This window comes from Myotis yumanensis, unplaced genomic scaffold (assembly GCF_028538775.1).
Source record: "Myotis yumanensis isolate MYYU_CA2020_CCGP unplaced genomic scaffold, mMyoYum1.0.hap1 SCAF_5, whole genome shotgun sequence".
Lineage (NCBI taxonomy): Eukaryota > Metazoa > Chordata > Mammalia > Chiroptera > Vespertilionidae > Myotis > Myotis yumanensis.
The window spans coordinates 21,346,268-21,366,087 of record NW_027223756.1 but is presented as its reverse complement, the minus strand read 5'-3'; the positions used below and the strand labels follow the sequence as shown (position 1 = coordinate 21,366,087).

The following is a 19,820-nucleotide window of genomic DNA, read 5'->3' as shown; positions in this document are numbered from 1 at the left end:
ACAGGTTCTCATCTATTTATAGCTGGGATTTGGGGTCATGGGGCCCTGGGTGCTAGGATGGCCAGAAGCCAGATCTTTTCAGCCAATCATAGGATGGCTGGCCCCAGGGTCCTGCACACTAGCAGGTGCCCTAACATGAACCCACAGGGCTGGCCTGGGCTCTGGCCAGATGCTCAACATTCCCTCCTGACTCCCAGCGGGCCTTTGGGGTGCCGCCAAGTGCCTGCTGGGACAGAGGTGGGGAGGGGGCAGAGAAGAGGAAGAGAAGAAAGGGCTTGTGTGAAGGCCACCGGTTCTGAGCTCACAGGGTGGACGGAAGGTCAGGGTGCTTAGGGCAGAGGTTCTGGAATGGGCACCAGAACTCCTGGGTCCTGAAATAGGACAGAGCGAAGAGACCGTCGGCCCACTCAGGCCTTCCTCACCCTGGGGACATGCCTCTCCCTGCCACACTCAACACCCCAGAAGCCAGTTAGTTAATTTTCACTGAGACTCACAGCCACCAACAGCATCAGGGAACTTGTCTTGACCAATCAGCACATCTGCCCCATTTAACTGAGTTGCTCAACTGGCAACTCGGTTAAAGCTGTGCAGAGGTTTTCATAAAGAGAGTAGGGAAGGGGATCAGTGACCTTCATGGTGACTGCGTGGGGCCTGAAAGACAGCAGACGTGGGCCGGAGTTGTGACCTTGGACTTCTGCCTTAAGGAATTTAGTCTTTGGGGGCAACAGAGTGAAGAGTAAGGACTAAAGCAGGGATAGCAAAATGGCATAAGCAAAACCTTCTGGGAACTCATCTAATCTCTTGGGTTTTAGGTTTTTCATCTGTGAAATGGGGAGAACTGACTGGGATGCTTTGAGGACCAGACAAGAGGATTAGAGAGGGTCTGAGTGTGCTCTGTAGCATTATATAAATAGGAGCATTGCAACAGCCTTTTCACACCCCCACCGTGTACATGCACACACACAGGGGCTCGGCGCAGCCAGGCAGGGGCCGCAGGAGACTGCCGACTTGCCTGCTAAGGCTGACTGCACTGCTCACCTGTTTTCAGGTGCCCCAAACCCAGCAGGTCCAGGGTGGAGCTCGTTATTGCATTTCACCCCTACCCCAGCCCCATTCCCCCTGCCTCTTCTACCCAGGTGGCCGCAGCACTGGACCAGAGAGCCCTCTTTAACTTCTCCTTCTTTACTGCCCACGGCCCGGCCTCACCAAGTCTTTCACTCCCACCCCAGAATACAGACCACAATCCATCCAATCTACCTGCTTCTCTTCGTTTTACTTCATTTTCCTCAGAGGCCACTCTGTCACACTGGCCATGAGATAGCCACCTAATTGGAGCCCCTGCTGCCAACTTGTCCCCATCTCCCCGTGGCAGCTGGAGTCCAGGTTTGTCATGTCACTGTCCTGAAGAAACCCCCTCAGTGGAGCCCCATGATATTAGGGCAAAGGTGAACTGTACCGCCCCACGCATGACCTCAAAGTCCTTCAGACTCTGGCCCCACATACTTTCCCTCATCCTTCCCAGGTTCCCTGACCCACCCCCCACCCCCACTCCAGCCAACTGAGCTCTCAGTTCCTTCTCGTGTTCTGATCACCTGGGCTCCCCCACCTGACTGAATGGTGGGGGACCCCATCTTTCTATCACCGCTATAGTCCCAGTGCTAGGTAGTTGCCTGGCACAGGTCAGCGCTGAAATAGCTGTTTGGGGAAGAGGAAGGTGTTTATATACTTTCAGCGACAGAGAGTTCTTCATACTGATAGTCAGGGTTCAGGAGGTCTGGACCTTCCTTTGTGGCCTCAGTCTGGCCTGTGCAGCAGGGCTTGGGCCTATGCCCTTGTCCGAGGGCCCTTTAGTTCTAAAGGTGGGACAGGAAAAAGGCAAAGAGGCTAAAGGCATGCACTTTGCAGCCAGACAGGCCCAGGTTTGAATCTTGGCTTTTATCTCTTGTTGGCCAGGTGATCTTGGGCCTCTCTGAACCTTGATTTCTTCCTCTGTGAAGGAGAGGGTGGAATGATCATTTCTACTGTCTCAAATGATACCGCACAGGGCCTGACACTTAGTAAGCACCCAATAAACAGGGGCTCCTGCCTTTCTAGTTTACAGTCTGATGATGGAACGTGGCAGTTCAAATGACTCATAAATCTTTATCATTCAGAAATTATTTTCTCCCCATATGTTCTAGTGCCAAGTATTTACAAAGGGCCTGCTGTGCACTTGGTCTTGCCGTCTACTTGGTGGTGCCACGTGAGTGGTCCAGGTATGTCTCGGGAGCCTGCTGTCGGCTTACAGTTGTGACTGTTGGGGGCTGGTGGCAACCCCAACCCAGGTTGGCACTAAAAGAGGCCAGAGAATAGAATCCTTCACTGGCCCTCCCCCCACATGTACGAGGCTAGCTGCCCAGGGGTCTAGGCCAGGCTTGGCTCAGAGCAAAGGCAAACTGAGGTCTGAGCCTGAAAACCATTCTTTGTGGGAAGACACTCCAGGGACAGGAGCCAGGATCCAGAGGCAGGTGTATCTGTGCAGATGCTTTCCCAGACACCCTGTCACAGGCTTGGCCTCACGTCACACCCCAGCTGCCTGCATGCTGCCGACGCTGCAGAAATGACAGGAGGAATGTCTAGGTCAGTGACGGCGAACCTATGACACGCGTGTCAGAGGTGACACGCGAACTCATTTTTTTGGTTGATTTTTCTTTGTTAAATGGAATTTAAATATATAAAATAAATATCAAAAATATAAGTCTTTGTTTTACTATGGTTGCAAAGATAAAAAAGTTTCTATATGTGACACGGCACCAGAGTTAAGGTAGGGATTTTCAAAATGCTGACACGCCGAGCTCAAAAGGTTCGCCATCCCTGGTCTAGGTGGTAGGAAAGGTGGAGAAGAAATCAGAGGGTTGGAGTGAAGACCATCCAGCAGCAGTAAATGTCAGTAAAATGAATAAAGCAATGAATGAACAGATTCATGAATGAATACAGGTCTTCTCTGGCCAACAGAAACAGAATCCTCTCCCAGGCCTCAGAAGCAGAGCGCGAGCCCCCTCGGCTTATCAACATTATTAGGTGCCTAGAAAAGAAAAAAGGCATCAGAAAAACCCCACGGGGTTATGTGCAATGATTTTTAAACCTTTTAAATTCTACCCCAACATGCGGGTGAGAGAACACAGGCTCACCCCCCTAGTTAGCAGCTATGGATAAGAGGAAGCTGCGGGGCCACACGCCTGCTGGATGTTTTCCCACCCACATCAGAATGTGAGCATGTAACGGCCAGGGTTGTTTTGGTTATAAGTGAAAGAGAGCTGTCTCGGAGTCATCCCCCGACAACCCCACCCCCAAGAAAGGGAACTTACTGCGTCCAGAAGCTCCATCTCTCAACTGTGCTTTCCTTTGAGGGGGTTCCTTTGATGGCTGCTGTTGTGACCACCTTCTGTCCACAGACAGCTCAACGGGCAGCCACACTCCCCGTCTAAGCGGCAACAGCCCCAAACCATCCAAATCCAGAGTGAGCTGCTCTGTAGCCTATGCTTCCTGGGGGCCTTTGAGGCTTAAAAATTATAATAAAAGGAGCACAATCGGAAGAGAGTCCGATGCTACGATGAGGCATCTTGAGAGGGTACAAGTGCTCTTGTTTTTGGACCAGATGAAATAAGCAAAGACATGAATGACAAAGTGTATTGGTGGTTTGCTTTCCTGTCAATCACCCTGGGTGCATGCCTTCTGTTGGGAGTGGATCTCAGTGGCCCCACTGTGAAATGGAGCCTGGTGATCCAAAAGGAATATGTGACCTATACAGGTTCGCGGGCTGGGGCAGGAGTCTGGACAGTGGACAGTAATGGTTGTTTCATCACTTGGGAGCTTGCTTAAAAAACAGACTCCTGGGTCTCCTCCAGAGATGGATTTAGGACTTCCCCAGGAGGTTCTGCAGCAGGGGGTCAGGCACCAAACCTTGGGAAATGCTGAGTCTCTAACTTCAAAAGGCACAAACTTCCAGTTATAAAATAAATACATCCTGTGTGTATTGTGCCGGACGACTCTAGTTAACAGTGCTGTTTTGCACACGTGAAAGTTGCTAAGAGAGTAGATCTGAAAGGTTCTCATCACAAGAAAAAAAATGTATAACTGTGGTGATGGGTGTTAACTAGACTTACTGAGGTAATCATTTCGCAATGTGTACAAATATTGAATCATTATGTGGTGTACCTGAAACCAATATAATGTTACGTGTCAGTTACGCCTCAATAAAAACAACAACTGTCCTTTGATTCTATGAGGTTTCTCCTCGGCTCCCTTCTCTGAGCCACCTGCCCTCAACTCTTGGGGCAGCCAAAGACCCTGCAAGAGGCCCAGAGCTCCCTCTTAAGAGTTTTTAAAGATGACCCCCAGCTTCTTCAGGAGATCCCCATCCCAGAAGGCGTGCAAGGACCTGCAGGGTGTTCCTGCTCTGGATGGGGGCGAGGGCACCACCCAAGTGCAAGGTCTCCTTTGGTGCTGTGATTCTGTGATTTCATTGCCTGGGGAGGCTAATCTTTTAGAGCAAAAGTCAGTATCTGCAGAATGGGTGGTGATTAAAGAATATTGGAGCGAGAAGGGAGGTTTTTTTTGTGTTTTTTTTCACTGCAGGAATCCTCTTCTTTCCTCTGTGGACAGAATCTTCCCTGAAGACCCAATTAGTTAAGGAGACAAGGAGAGTTACTCTGGACTGGCACCCAGCAGTCCCCTTCCCCCCTTTTTACAGCCTTTTACAGATTAAGATAACGAGTGCCAGCCCATATCCCAGGGCCTGGTGGTTTTTCTGTTCAAATATAAAAGGATACATCTATAAAGTTTTACTTATTCAATAAACATGGGATGAATGAGTACCTGCTGGTCCCGGGACGCCGTCCGTCCGTCCCCCCCCACCCCCGCCCCGCAGCTGACCCGTCATCCCCGTAATCCCCGGGCCTTAGGTTCCAATTCTCCCCACTGGGAAGTGATGCTAAAGCCTTGGAGGGGTGGAAACAGGGCAGAGGGTGTCCTTGGGCAATACTTGGAAGGGCAGTGCCTTGAAGACGTGGTGCAGAGAACAAAGTCACCTTAGCAGGGAAGGCGGGAGCGGGCTGAGTGGTGGAAGGTATGGACAGAGGTGCTGAAGTGGGTGTTTAGAGTAAAGGGTGGGGAGGAGCAGGGCAGGAAGCTGTAAAGTGGGAATTAGCATGGAAAGTCCTGGAACCAGCAGGGCTTTTCCTGGTCTCCGTGGAGACTTCTGATCCTTGGTGGGGTGGGGTGTGTGTGTGTGTGCAGAAGTCTTTCCTCTTGGGGCATCTAAGATGTGGAGTCCCCATCCCATCAATCCTCACATCAGCAGCTTGCCCCAGACACGGGAAGGGTCAAAGAAAGACCCAGAATCTCCCCAATGAATTCACTGTACTCGGGATGGAGGGGGATGGGGTTTGGATTCTGAGTGTCGTTTAGGGAGCATGGTTTTGTGCAGACACTGATGCTAGGAAGCTGCAGTCACATCCTGGCTTCCTGTCCTACTTCCTCTCATCACTGAGCCTGACTTTCCCCGTCTGCAAAGTGGGACTATTAATTTCTGCCTTGAGGATTGTTGTGAGCCTTAAAGAATATACTGATGAAGGGTAAGAAACGGAAGAGCACAGACTTGATATACAGTTACGTTCACTAAAGCAGCGTGCATTTTGGGAGTGTGGGCACCCTTTGCAGTTCGCTCTGCCGGCCTCTATGAATCGCAGCAAAGTGGAGGACATCACTGCCTTCATCGAAACATTCTCTCTCGCATGGGAAAAATATGACTTCCCCCATTGGTGTCTTGGATCTGCCCCCAGGGCTCCGTGGAAAAAGCTCATGTGCCTTTTCTTTGAAGACCTTCAGAGACGTGCAGATAAAAGGACAATGACCACAGCGTTGGGACCGGACATCCTCAGCTTCATGCAGCCAGCGGCGAGGTGGAGCCCAGGCCACTGGGTTTGGTGGTGGGTGTACCCTCCCTGCCCTCCCTCGGGGTTGCTGGTCTGCTGGATCTCCCCCAGGACAGCCTGCGGGGGCAGCTGCTGTTGCCTGCTCTTTCCTCATCCTCTTCCTGAGAACTGGGTGGAGGCAGTAGGGAGGGTCTCCTTGGGCAGGAGAGTGGTTTCTGGCTGCCAGGAGAAGCCCCTGACTCATAGGAGATGTTTTCCTGTCAGAAGGGAGAAGTGGTTATAGTGACAAGTCCCAGGGGAACGACTGAAGGAAGTTGGTTCATCAGAGCATCCTCTGTCTTCTGAAACTCCCAGGGCTCCATTAATAATAGCATAAGTAGCCCCTTGTTGAAAAGAATGCCCTTGCACTGCTGCACTTGGCATCCATGCAACAGATGTTTGTGGGGAGGACAGCTCACAGCCCGGCTTCCTCATGCCTTCAGACACATCTCATCCCACAGCCTCTGCCTTCGGATTCTAGCGAAGAGCCTGTGGTAGCCAAAACCGCTACGATGGTGACAGGCACTGTTCCCTACGGGCTTTCTTTTCCTTCAGAGGCCACTGGTTCTTGGGTTAGACAGAGCCTCAGCTCGGAGATCTGGTTGACCAGTCCACTGCAGATTAGAAACGGCGCCCAAGCAGAGAGAAGTGGAACTCGAAGACAGCAGGCCCACAGCAGGAAGACGTGCAAACCAAGAACCCAAAGGCCAGAGGTGATGACCGAAGGGCAGAGACAAGCTGCTCTGAAGACCCCAGGGCCCCTAGGGGAGGAGCAGTGCTGTGTCAGGGCAAAGGACTGCCTTGAGGGGGTGGTGGTTAAAACAATGGTTCTGGGGTTTCACTACTAAGGCCCTCAGGGCCAAATTCAATCAGCTGCCTGTCTTTTTGTAAATAAAGTTTTATTGGAACCCAGTCACACCCGTTTGTTTCTATGTTGTCTGTGGCTGCTTTTACATTGCTGCCACAGAGCTGAGCAGCTCGCTATTTATGGCTTAAAAGCCTAAAATATTTACTACCCGGCTCTTTACAGAAAACGTTTGCCAACCCCTGATGATGTGAGTTATGAAGGAAGGGTTAAAATTCAGCCCGAGTTAGAGCAAGACCAGGAGGTGTGACGTCTCTTGGGGAAGGACTTGCAGAGAGACTGGCTAATGGCTTGTCACTCATGTGTTGGGGCTTTAATTGAGTGAGAAAGGTTTCGGATTGTCTGGATTTCATAGAATTATCAAAAGTTAAGCCCGAGAAGGACATCGGACAGTGTCTAGTTTGACTCTTGCATATCCATATGGGGAAACTGAGGCCTGGGGAGGCAAGACGACTTGGTTTGGGAGCATAGGTGGCAGCTCTCAGTCTCAAACCCAGGCCAGAGCACTCTGTTCTGATTTACTGTTTTAGGGCACAGGCCTGCGCGCGTATACACACACACACACACACACACACACACACACACACACTTCTCTAAGCAGGAAAATGGCAAAGAGATGTGTTTGCCTCTAAAGGGCAGTTGCTTATTTTGTCTTTTCTGTGTCCGTTGCCTGTGCATGGGGAGAAGGGGGATAAGGGTTCCTGCGTTGCCCTACATAAGGAGGCCGCTGTCCCCTCCTGGCCCATCCCATAGCAACAGGGCTAAAATGGAAACAGGGAGTTCTGTTGAAGACCAGCTCCTGCACGACAGCTGCCTCCCGCCTGCTGTGGATGCAGCATTGTCTGCTGAGCACCTGCCCTTCCTGCTGTAACCCGATTGGAATGCAGGCACCAAGGGGTGCACAGTCCTGGAGTGGGTCTTGGGGGGGGGGGGTGTTTAGTGCCTCCCACCCCCCAGCGTGCCACCTCTACGCCCTGCCTTGTGTCCAGGGCCTCAGGGCATTCACCAGAAGCAGCGTCAAGCAGGCGTGAGCCTCAGTTTCCTCCCATGGTAAATCGGAGAGTTACTAGTAGAACCAGTTCTAAGGGCCCCTTTCATTCTGTTGTTCTCTAATTCTGGCACTTGTGCCTCCTTTGAAGAGGCTCTGAATCAAAAAGGGTTTTTTGTTGTTCTTGTTTATCCTCACGTAAGGATATTTTTCCATTGATTTTAAGAGAGAGTGGAAGGGAGAGGGAGGGACACAGAGAGAGAAACATGGATGTGAGACACATCAGTTGGTTGCCTCCACATGCGCCCTGACCAGGGCCCAGGATTGAGCCTGCAACCAAGGTACATGCCCTTGTCCGGAATTGAACCCAGGACCCTTCGCTCTGCGGGCTGATGCTCTATCCACTGAGCCAAACCGGCTAAGGCAAAAAAGGGTTTTGTTTTTATTCTAGTATGGGGGTTAAATGTCACAGCTTAGGGAGTCAGATTTCCTGGGTTACATCCAAGCTCAAAGACTTATTTACCTGGGTGTCTCCCAGGGAAGTTAGCCTACCTCTCAGCCTCAAGTTTCTGCATCTGTAAAATGGAGATACAGAGGGAAGTACCTGCAGCTATTGTTTGGTTAAAGCAGAAGGAGGAGGTGGGACTAAGTGGTTGTCAAGGTCTTTTCCTACATTCAGTTCTAGGGTTCCATCTGCGGCCTCCTGGGCCCCAGTGTGACTAGGGAATTTCCTAAGAGGACACTCCACAGCTCTGGAAACCCGATCTGGAGATTAGAGTCCGGGAAGAGGAAGGTGAGGAGAAAGGAGAGTGGGGACTTTCCAGAGCACTGCAGGCAGAGGTGAGTCCAGGTGTGGGTGCCACATCCCTGCCAGCGGCTCCTGTAGGCAGAGCGGGCCAGGAGGGAATGGCTTCTGAGTAGGATGAGGCCACAGCATCATGAGACCTGGGATACCGTCGCGTTAGCCCTGCTCTCTGCATCTTTCTGTAGAATCATCCTTCCCTTGTCTTCTGTTGAGGGATGATTTTTGGAAGGTTGTTTTTTAAAGCAGTATACTGCAGTGATTAAGTACCTGGCTTTGGCCTCAGACAGACCTCAACCAGCTGAGGAACCTCCGTGGGCCTCCTCAGTTTCTTCCTCTCTCTGTCAAATGGAAATAATAGCAGCTGTGAAGATTAAATGACAGTGCGTGTCAAGAGCCCAGCCCATTTCCCACGCAAAATAAGCTCCCTCAGTAAAATCTGAAGAGTGTCTAATATGTGCCAACATAGAGTAGGAAGCAAGACAGACTAGTTCCTGGTAGTCAGGAGTGTCCAGGCGTGTGGGGGTGGACAGATAACAAACATGAAAAGATGGACAGGAGCATTTCCGTGATTTGGGTAGTGAAGAAAATAAGACATGGCCATGTGCTGGAGAGTGTCCCAGAGTAGGGAAGGGTGTCCACTTTATAGTGAGGGGTCAGGGGTGGCCTCTTTGAAGACGTGACGTTTTGGTCAAAGTGTTGGAAGAAGCCAGCCATGCAAAAATGGCCTGTGCAAAGGCCCTGGGGCAGAGGCCAGCTTTTAAGCTGTGATATAAAGAATGCCAAGATGCTGGGGCATAGTGAGTGAGGCAGAAAGTGGCTGGAGAGGATGCTGGCAAGATAGGCAAGGGCCTTGTAAGCCCCAGATGTTTGGATTTTATTCTACATGCAATTGGAGAGTCTTCGAAGAGTTTTAATAGGGAGTGGGGTGACATGGTCTGATTTCCATTTTTTTAAAGGTTGTTCTGGCTACTTTAGGAGAGACCAGCTTGAGATGAGATGGACAGGTTTGGAAGTGGGAGACCCATTAGGCAGCATTGTAAGAGTCTAAGCAAGAGATGATGACAGCATGAGCTATAGTATGGTGACAGCAGAGATGGAGAGAAGAATACTTTGGAGAGGAAGTGGACAGGCCTGGCTGATGGATTGAATGTGAAGGTGAGGGAGAGAGGAATCCTGTTTTGCTTCTGAGCAGCTGGGTGAAGGTTGTGCTATTTACTTGACAGGGAGGGGACTGAAGGAGACATTGCCATGGGTGGAAATAGAATTCCATTTGGATATAAGCTTGAGATGCCAATAGACCACCCAAGTGGAGGTGTCAAAGAGGCAGATTTTAAACGGCTTTTTTGCAGGAGCAGCTGAGGACATAGGCAGGACACAGCCTGTTTTGAGCTGAGACAGCCTGAGTGTATATCTAACTGGGGCTTAACCCTCTTCCAGCCCTAAGCTTCTGGATTAGCTTTAAGGGCCTCACCCAACAGACCGGCATGACCCACATCCCTCCCTGAGCTCCCGAAGGGCTCAAGGCTGCTCAAGCCACTCCCCTAGAGGCCTCCTAAAGGCATGCAGGTGGAACCTTGGGCCCTATTGTGTCTGGGGGCAGACGCTGGCATAGCTTGAACCAGCTCGCCCTGAAGCACCTTGACAGAGCATGCCAGGCATGTGAACATGCTTTACAGTGAACTTCTTAACCTCATGTCCATCAGCCAATCCCAGCGGATAGAATTCAGGGGGTCTGTGAACTTGGATGGAAAAAAAATATTACATCTTTATTTTCGCTAACCTCTAAGTGAAATTTAGCATTTCCTTTCATTGTGAATGTAGGTGACAAACCACAAAAGTATGAGTGGTACCTGTGATTTTTGCCACTAATGGAAATCATAGATATTTTCATATCGCATTACAGTTACTTCAGACATCTAGAACTATTTATGTTCAACGCTACTTTGAAATTACAGGTGATCATTGCACTTGCTACTAGATATTATAGCAATAAGGACGCCTGTTGTATTACTGTAACATAAATATACTCTTTTTAATAGTTTGTGAATGTTTTTTTAATATTATTGGCTTCCTTTGTAATCCCGTTTTATTTTAGGCTTCCCAGATTGCCAGTGGGACCTATGGCTCAAAAAAAGTTAAGGATTCCTGCTGTAAAGCATGATCTTATTCCCATTTTACAGATACAGATGCTAAGGCTCCAAGAGGTTGAGTATCATGGCTGGGGTCACACAGCTGGTGAGTGACTGAGCTCACATTAATGCAGATCTTTCTGATTCCAAAGTCGATGTTCGAACAGTCCTGTCACTGCCTCCCCAGTGGCCCCATCAGTGAAACCCACAACCAATGTAAGCAGAATCTACAGCACAAAAACCATTCATATTTTATCTGAAAAAGTTAATACAGCGTTTGCATTCTAGTTCCTAGAATACACTTGTGTTTTTTAATAATAGAAGATAGTTTTCCTTACTAGTGAAAATGTTTAATTTTCTATTGTGGGAGGGAAATGGAAGTCTGAGAAGAGGCATCCTGTTCTTTGAGTGTGTCTCAGCCCACCCACCCACCCCACCCCCATGCCCCCAGTAGGTATGTGACCAGAGACTGAGAAGCATGATTCAGCTCAGTTGATTCTCATGCTTCCTTGTTGGCAGCCCTCTGAGCAGATGAGAAAACTGAGGCTTTGGGCTATCAGGTGGCTTGCCTGCAGCCATGTTGCTTCAGCCAATGGGATTCTAGTTGAAGCTCTTGCCTGGCTGCTGCTTTGGTCCAGTTCCAATGTCACAAACTTAGCTGCGGGTTCTCAAGCACATTACTTACCACCCCTGGCACTCAGCTTCCCCATCTGTGAAATGGACTGGCCAGTGTGTCTACCTGTCTTTACTTGGTTGTTATACAGTATGAATGAGATGGCTGTAAAATGCGTGGTACCCAAGAGAGGCTGAACAAAGGATAGTGATTATCATGGGCCAAGTATTGCCAAATTTTCAGAGATTCTCAGGCAGGGGCTGGGTGCTGAGGAGGGCAGGGACCGCCTTGCTGCCAGGGAGGAGAGATGGGACTGTCACCAAGTTCCTGCCAAGACCAAGAGCCAAGTCCAACCTTCAGTGTAGCCATAGCCCAACGCTTCCTAGGTGAGCAGTCAGGTCCGGGGACTAGGGGACAGACTCAGCCTCTTATCCCTGACTCTTTGTCCCTTCCTCAGAGCCCCAGCACCAGAGTGGCAGCTTCATTTCACGCGCCTCTATATTTAATAAGCAGGACCATGACAAGGTTTGGTGACCTCAGGGCCCAAATGGACTGTCTGCTGGCATAAGTGGTGCTTGAGTCATTTCCCAGGAACGAGCGCTGGGCAGGCTTCCAGGAGCTGAATTTACCCTCCGATTCTCAGCTTTCCTCTCCTCCTCCCCACCCCTAATCTCCATTATAGAGTCTCCAACTTCATTGTCTTCAGAAGGCCAAAGACCTAGATAGAAAGCAAAACAGCTATTCATTCACTAGCACGTCCATGCCCCCACCTCATCAGAGGCTCAGGTTCAGTGTCGGGGGAGACCCCAGAGGCCTGAGACACTGACCCCGGCCCTGGGGCTCCTTCCTGGCTGGGGGCTTCCTCGTTGACCTCCCACTGTCTCCAACCAATTCCTTATTCCTGTGGCCAAACTCTTAATATTTTCTTGTGTGGTCTTTTAGCAGTAATCTCTGAACATCTAAACTATCCATCTGTCCTTCCATCTATGTTTTTTTTCTTTTTTTTTTTTTAAAGTACAGACAGGATCATAACATTAACTTCCCCTTTTTTCTTAACAGCCCCGCTTGGTGATCTTCCCATGGAAATGCACATGGGGCAGATGGCTTTGACCGTGGTGTGGTCCTTGCAGGTAGCTGGAAGGGCATGGGCCAGATGAGAAAACCCACAGTATGTCAGAGGAGCTTTGGCAGGGAATGAGGGAAGCAGTTCTGCCAAGTGGTTAGGAACCGAGCCTGATCTTTGAATTAGAAATATTTGGGGTCGAATCCCAATCCTGGCACTTTGCAACTGTGTGACTCTGGGCAAGTTTCTTCACCTCTCTGAGTTTCAATTTCCCCATCTTTCAAAAGCAGCTAATAATACCTCCCATGAGGACTGTTGGGGACTTTCAGTGAAAGCACTTACCCCTCACAGAGGCAGGTAGCACATGCGAACAGGCCCCCGTTTTCGCTGGTAGTTTTTGCTGGTGTCGCTGTTGTGTGTCTGATGGGGCAGGGGGCAGCTGAGGCTGACAGGTAAGGCCAGGTGCGTGTTCGGTGTTTCTGGAGTGATATTTAGAGAGAGGAGGGCCAACAGATCAATCTGAAGCTTAAAATAGCCTGGAAGCACAAGAACAACAATAAATAAATGGGTTCCGGTGCTTTTAAACCTTGGCATTTTCTCATCTCAGCTTAGCTGGCCCAGACAGCTTCATCAGCGTTTACTGCTGAGGCTGGCAGCACACATCTCCCCTGGCCATGGCCCAACGCTGCTTTCAAGAAAATCAGATCTAGAAACATTTGGATCTTTGGTGCTGGGCCTGCCAGTCATGGATGTAAGTTGAGGATCAGGCAGCATGGGGGACTGCCCCATGTGTGTGGAGAGTTAAGGCCTAGGATATCAAGTGAGAGGGAAGGCGGGACCTCCTTGGAGGTAGGGGTGCGGTGGTGGCCAGAGAATGGGGTTATTCATTCACTCCCCAAGTGTTTATTAAGCACTTATTCTGCACCAGGTACCGGGAATACAGTGGTAAGCATTAAGCAAATGCCCATGCAAATAAATGTTGACCAACTGTGATGGTTCTAGAAGGCTCAGGACCTCCAGAAGGCTGAGGCCAGGTGAAGTAGGGCTCCTCATCGGGTCTTTGGGGCTCAATGAAAGCTTCCCCCAAGGTGTAAAGAATAGATAGGAGATAACTAGGCAAAGCGGATCTACATGTGGGGATGGTGTTCCAGGCAGAGGGAACAGCCCATGCAAAGGCCCTGTGGGGGGAGATTCAGGCACATGCCAGGATGGAAAGAAGCCAGTGAGACCAAAAGTTGGCATAGAGGGTGGTGTGTTAATTCTGGGAAAGGATACAGGATGGGTAGGCAGGAGTCGGATCACATAGATCACGGGCTTGAGGGAGGGTTTTGGTCTTTATCTGGGAGAAATCCCAGGCAGGCTTATCTGCATCTTGGGAAGATGGCTGTGGCTGCTCTGGTGGGGGCTGGAGTGGAAGCAGAGGCTGTGGCTGCCATTAAGGGGCGAGTTGATTGTCAATCAGAGCCTGAAGAGTTTACCCTGGGATTAGGTGGCGAGGACGCTCCAGCGGCCCAGAGAAGCTGCAGCTGTTCCAGCAGTTGCTTCAAGACTCCCATGCAATAAGCTCCCTAATGGCCATTGTCTTTTGAGTACTTGCTTTGCACCAGACACTATGCAAAGCCCTTCTCATTAAAGGCTCATTAGAACCCTAAGGCAGTGGCTGGGGCTATTATTATTCCCTTTCACGGAGGCCCAGAGAGGTTCAATCACTCAGGGAAGATCACATGGCTCAGCCCTCACGGTCCAGCTCCTCTGGGTTGACAGTCCCTGGATTGGTCCTCAGGGCCCAAGCCCTCGGCTTCTGTCTGTTGCTGTAGTGACCCTCAGCATCGGGTCTGCCCTGGCCATGCAGAGGACTGGTTCAGAGCTGGGCTGGAAAGACATTGTCATGTGTGACCTGAAGGGACACAGTTCCATGGCCCTTCCTCGCTCATCCCTCCCTCCCAGCCACTGGTTTCTGCCTGTGCTTCAAAGCCCTGTTTTAAGACATGAGCTGAAATGGCCACATCGCTGGGTTTCACATGTCGCCTGCCTCCTGGGGATTCACACAGTCTCTGCTGCTTGTTTTTATTTTGTTTCTTTATTTCTTTTCCTCTCCTTCTTTCCCTCTGCTCCCACCCTGACCCCATCTGTTGCTGCCCCAGGGGGGTCTTTCCTCACCTCCCAGATGTACAGGCAGGACTTGGGAGGGAAGCAGAGGCCTCCTTCCTTCTGGCCTTTCAAGAAGGAAAGAAACTGGCAATTCGGGCAGCTGTTACCTGCCGGGCACTGGGCTAAGCTGTGGGCATGCGTGATCTTACATAACCCTCACAGCGGTCCCGTGAGGTGTACACATCATCTCTACTCTACAGATGGGGACACTGGGGCTCGAAGGATTTAGGTGTCAGACCCAAGGTCACATGCTACAATCTGACTCCTGATTTAAAATATTTTGCTTCCCAAACTGTGCATGTGAGTCACCTGGGGAGCTTGTTAAAATGCAGATTCTGATTCAGGAGTTCAGGGACTCAGCATGAGATTCTGCAGAACTTAACAGGCTCCAGGGAGGCTGATGCTGCTGATCCGGGGACCACGCTTTGAGTAGCATCCCAAGGAGCTGGCAGATCTCCCCACGCCCCCCTCCCACTGCCTCCCCAACAACATCGGTGCAGACACACTCCACCATGACGCTCCATCCCTCAGTGCCTGCCGTCTCCACAGGCTTTCCACCATGCTTGGCCATCCCAGGCTGACTCTGTATGTCCCAGACTCCATGCTGACAGACCACGGTCTCCAAGGCTGACCACTGTTGGAATGTGGGGAACGGAGGCTCAGAGAAGGGGAGGCCCCATGCCAATAGTGCAGAAAATTCAGGCTTGTGACTCCCAATCAGTGCTCTCCACTACTGCTTCATTTAGGAGTCAGGGGTCTCGGGGTTCTAGTATTGCCCCTCTTTAACTTGCTGTGTGACTTTAGGCAAGTTACTTCCCCTCTCTGAACTTCAGCTTCCCCATCGGAAAAAAATGCCTTTACCTCTGCCCTGTTCTGAGGATCAAATGGGAGAATGTCTAGTTTACAGCATAAAGGGTTTTTATGAGCGTCAAGACCCCCAATCTCAGTAGGTGGGAGAAACCTAGTAGGGCAGAGAAGCAGGTTCAGGTGGCACTTAGGTGCTGGGGTGGCGGGAACCTCACTCCCTGAAACATCTCACTGTTCTCTGTTTGAGAGCGCCACCCTTCCTGCCTGCTTTCCATCAGGCTTTGGTGATAAGCATTGTCAGATGGTTCCCCTTCTTCAGTTCAGTGCCTGCAATTCCATCGCTAGTGCATAATACAGAGGACCTGGTCCTGCGGCGGGGATGGGGGTGAAGCTGTGGTAATACCACCCCTTGGGACCCATCACTGGTACATGAAAAAAAGGAAAGAAGACGTGTTATTTGTTTGACATAAATTTACTCTATGTGCCCAGTGGACATGCTTTTTTACATAAGGCAGACTCACCTGTGGCTACATGGGACATGATGAGTCAGTGGGGGTCTGCTAAGCAGGCCTCCTTGGCCTCCCTTCTCTGGCCCTCACTGACCACATGACCAGGGAGGGCCTGCTGGGGCCCAAGAGAATCTGTTTCCCACCAGCTTTATCTGGGAGCTCACAGATCTGGGATTCTCATCATCTGACTACTGGAAAAGGAAAGGCAGAAATTTCCATAAGGGAATAAATGCATGGGGAAGGAAACCAACAACCCCCCCCCCAGTAAAGGGGAGTGCATGAGAGGGAGGCCTTGCAGGCATCACAATAATGTGAAGCAGAGGTGCCCAAACTGACCTGGGAAATGGGGGCTCTACTCACCCACCATCTGCCCCCACCTACCCCACAAAGGTTTAGTGAGCACCTACTCTGTGCCAGGTACTATTCCAGGTGCTGGGAGTCAACAGAGGACAAGCCCGGGACCCTGCCTTCGCATAGCTTACATTCTAAGGGGACACAGACAGTCCCTGGGTTCATGCTGTGGCTAACACACCGCCGTACAATCTACAGTGACTGGGTGGGGTACGTTGAGGAAGGACTTGCAAAGTACTAGCAGGGCTTTGAGACGAACCCCCCCCCCCCCCCCCCCCCAATTTCAAATTCACCTGCTCAGAACCAGGAAAAGAGCTCTCTTCCCCTGCCCCACTGTGTTAAATTATCAGCTGTGGTCAACCTGAATAGACAGATGGCTGAAGGTTGTGGCAGCAAAGAATTTGGGAGTTGAGTCCGGATTCACATTTTGCATAGTAAAGCCATACTACTTTCCTGAGCCTTAGCTTCTTCTGTAAAACAGGTGAATTTAAAAAATAGTAATTTTTTTATTTAGAGAGAGAGAGAGAAACATTAATGTGAGAGTAAAACATTGATCAGCTGCCTCCTGCACACCCCTTCCTGGGGCTTGAGCCCACAACTCAGGCATGTGCCCTGACCCATAATCGAACTAGCAACCTTTTGGTGCAAGGGACAATGCCCAACCCATTGAGCCACACCTAGCCAGGGCTATAATAGGTGAATTAAAGAAAAAATTTTTAATCTTCATCCGAGGATATGTTTTCTTTCTTTTTTTAAAATTGATTTGAGAGAGAGAGGAAGTGTGAGGGAGAAACATGGATTGGTTGCCTCCTGTATTCGCCCAGGTGATCAAACCTGCAACCTAGGTATGTGCCCTGACTGTGAATCGAACCAGAAACATTATTTGGGAGTGCAGGACAATGCTCCAACCAACTGAGCTCCCGGGCCAGGGCAGAATGGCTGGATTTTAATTATCCACTTTGCTGGGCTCCCATGTGCCACTCAGGCACTTTGAGTGGTGGATACCGGCTACCGAAAGAATGGCTTCTTAGTCTGAGGATTCAAATTAGCCTGGTAAAGCCCTTAAATTGCCCATGAAATAGTGTGTATGAATAATAGCTATGAGTACATGGGCATGGGAGGATATAGAATTCATGTACAAAATATAATGTCACCATATTTCCAATATGCAAGAAAGAAAAAGAAATTTGGTTTTATATGTATTTGTTTTTTGCCAAGTTCATAATGTTTAATTCACTCAGGCTAAATAAGAGTATGATGGGTTGCCCTGTATGGTTTTAAGTTCATAAAAATGGAAAACCTAATTCATCAGCTTCCTCATAATCCCTCCCACTTCAAAACCCAACGTCCTGGTGGGCTGTGGGGGTGGAGATCCTGCAGGGGGTTCCCCTGGGAGCCCAGTGTGGGAACCACAGGGCCAGATGGGCTGTGAGGCCCCTCCTGGCTCCCACGCTGTGCAGCAGCCTCAGCAGGGGCAGTTGTGGGTTGAATGTTGCTGAGTCATCTCTCTGCAGGTCCGATCCTGTGTTGGCTGACGAGCCGAGACGGGTGGATTAGTGGCAGAACCCTGGTCCTGGATTCTTGGGGAGCTGACTCCAGCCCCTGTCCACTGGGCTGGGGGAATCCTTAGCTATCTGCTGCCTTTTCACCCATGTGACAATCCCTTCTCTGCTCAGATCCCCCAGGAGCCAGCCACCTTGGGGCTGCCCTTCCTGGGTGGCAGTGCCACCCCATGGGCTCCTGGCACAATGGCAAGGCTACAGTCAGCTCTGGGCTGAAGATGTGAGCTGGCACCATGCTGGCCTGTCGAGCATGACATTTCCTCAAATGCCATGAAGGGGCTGCCTGACCTTCACTCTCCTGCCAGGACCCCCTTTCTGCCTCTTTCTGGGTTATTTATAACAGTGTTAACAGGTTTAAAAAAAAAAAAAAGAAGGCTTCCCAGCCGAGTCCTGGCCCCACTCCCTCAGCCTCCCCTGCCAGCCAGGGCAAGAGACACATAAATAGAACCCAAGAACACGGACACTATAGGACCCCAGAGAACACCTGCTGACAGAGTGTGCTGGGTACTTTTTCTTTCTTTCTTTCTTCCTTTCTTTCTTTCTTTCTTTCTTTCTTTCTTTCTCTCCTTCTTTCTTTCTTTCCTTCTTTCTTTCTCTTTTTTAGGTCTCTGGCACTTTTTTTAGATTTATTTTTATTTTATTGTGGTAAAACATACACAACATAAAATTTACCATTTGGACCATTTTTTTAAGTGGGCAATTCAGTGGCAGTAAGTCCACCCACAATATTGTTCAAAGTCATCACTCTCCATTCCCAGAAATTTTTCATTATCCAAAGGCAGGTCTTTTTTCATCCACCTGACACATGACGATGGCTGTCATGTGCCAGTGCCCCTGCCCCCGGGCATATTCAGATTTTGAGGAAACTCCACAAAGGAAGGCACCTGCCAGCTGATGATTGCCACAATTCGATTAGAATATCGGTGGCTGCCCCTTTCGGTTGGTGTGGGATGGGCAGGTTCCCAGGGCTAGTGGTGCCCTCTGCCTCCCTTCACTTTGGGAAGGGGATCAGGACCCGAGCGAGTGCACTGGGCGGTTGGTGGAGGGGGGGGGGCGGGGGGGAGGTAGGATGTTCTGGGTGCAGAGAGAACCTTGAATCCGCTCTTCTCTCTCTCTTCTTAAGCAAAATCTATTCCTTTATCAAACTTCATTCCTTCCCTTATAAATAGGGCAAGTATTTTGCAAAACGGGATGCTACTCACCACTCTGTTGGATCATTGATTATACCTCTGATAGAAGTTTAATGATAGTTCCTTACAGCATGTTAGAGTTTTCCCAAACACTCTCCCACCCAGAACACCTCATTGGACCAGGCTGGGACCGTTCATTCCCCAACAACCAGAGAGTTATGGACCCCATTGTAGAGATACAGAAACTGAGGCACGGAGTGATCTAGGATGTGATCTAATCTCATGTTAGTCACTTGCATCTGTAGTAACTCTCACTGTCTCATTCCACCCAGGCCAGGATTAGGGTAAGGTAAAGGAGGTGCCTTGGCTCAAGCGTAAAATTTACAGAGATGCCAGAACATCAGTAATCAAGATAAATCCCATTTTAATGCAGCATTTTAAAATAATAACAATGGGTGCCAAAACATCCATGCTGAACAAAATACCAAATTAAAAAAAAAAAGACAGGAACAATAAGAGTGCCATGCAGGGGTATAGAGGCGCCTAAAGCCAAAGGAAAAATCAGTACCACTAGCCCCATCTTTATTGTGAACTTTGATATTTTGCTCAGCATGTGTGGGTTTTTTTGCATTCATTTTGACTTTTATTTTTTACGATATTGCGTTAAATGTGATCTGTCTTGATTAGTGAGTTTTTTGGTGCCCACGTCAGGTGCCTTTCTCTCCTAATCCTGGCTCTGATTCCACTTCCAATCTTTGTGTCCTGCTGTGACAGAGGAGCCCCCTCCCGGGTCCCCAGCCTCGGGTCCTCACATGCGAAGGCCTTTGCAGCCGCCCCTGAGAGTGTCAAGAGAGCAGCTGAGGGTGGCATTTGATCCTGGCAGTCTATTTTTG

The 19,820-nt window shown here is 49.9% G+C and overlaps 1 protein-coding gene and 1 long non-coding RNA gene across 3 annotated transcripts in view; both read left to right on the top strand.

The window, feature by feature from the left end:
* The window catches only part of PPARGC1B (PPARG coactivator 1 beta), a 101,695-nt gene that overhangs the window by 41,542 nt on the left and 40,333 nt on the right, over positions 1-19,820 (top strand). The window lies entirely within an intron of this gene.
* Positions 5,864-6,866, top strand: LOC139011611 (uncharacterized). The gene is made up of 2 exons (XR_011471606.1): positions 5,864-5,969; positions 6,510-6,866. It is a non-coding gene; the product is annotated as an uncharacterized lncRNA (long non-coding RNA).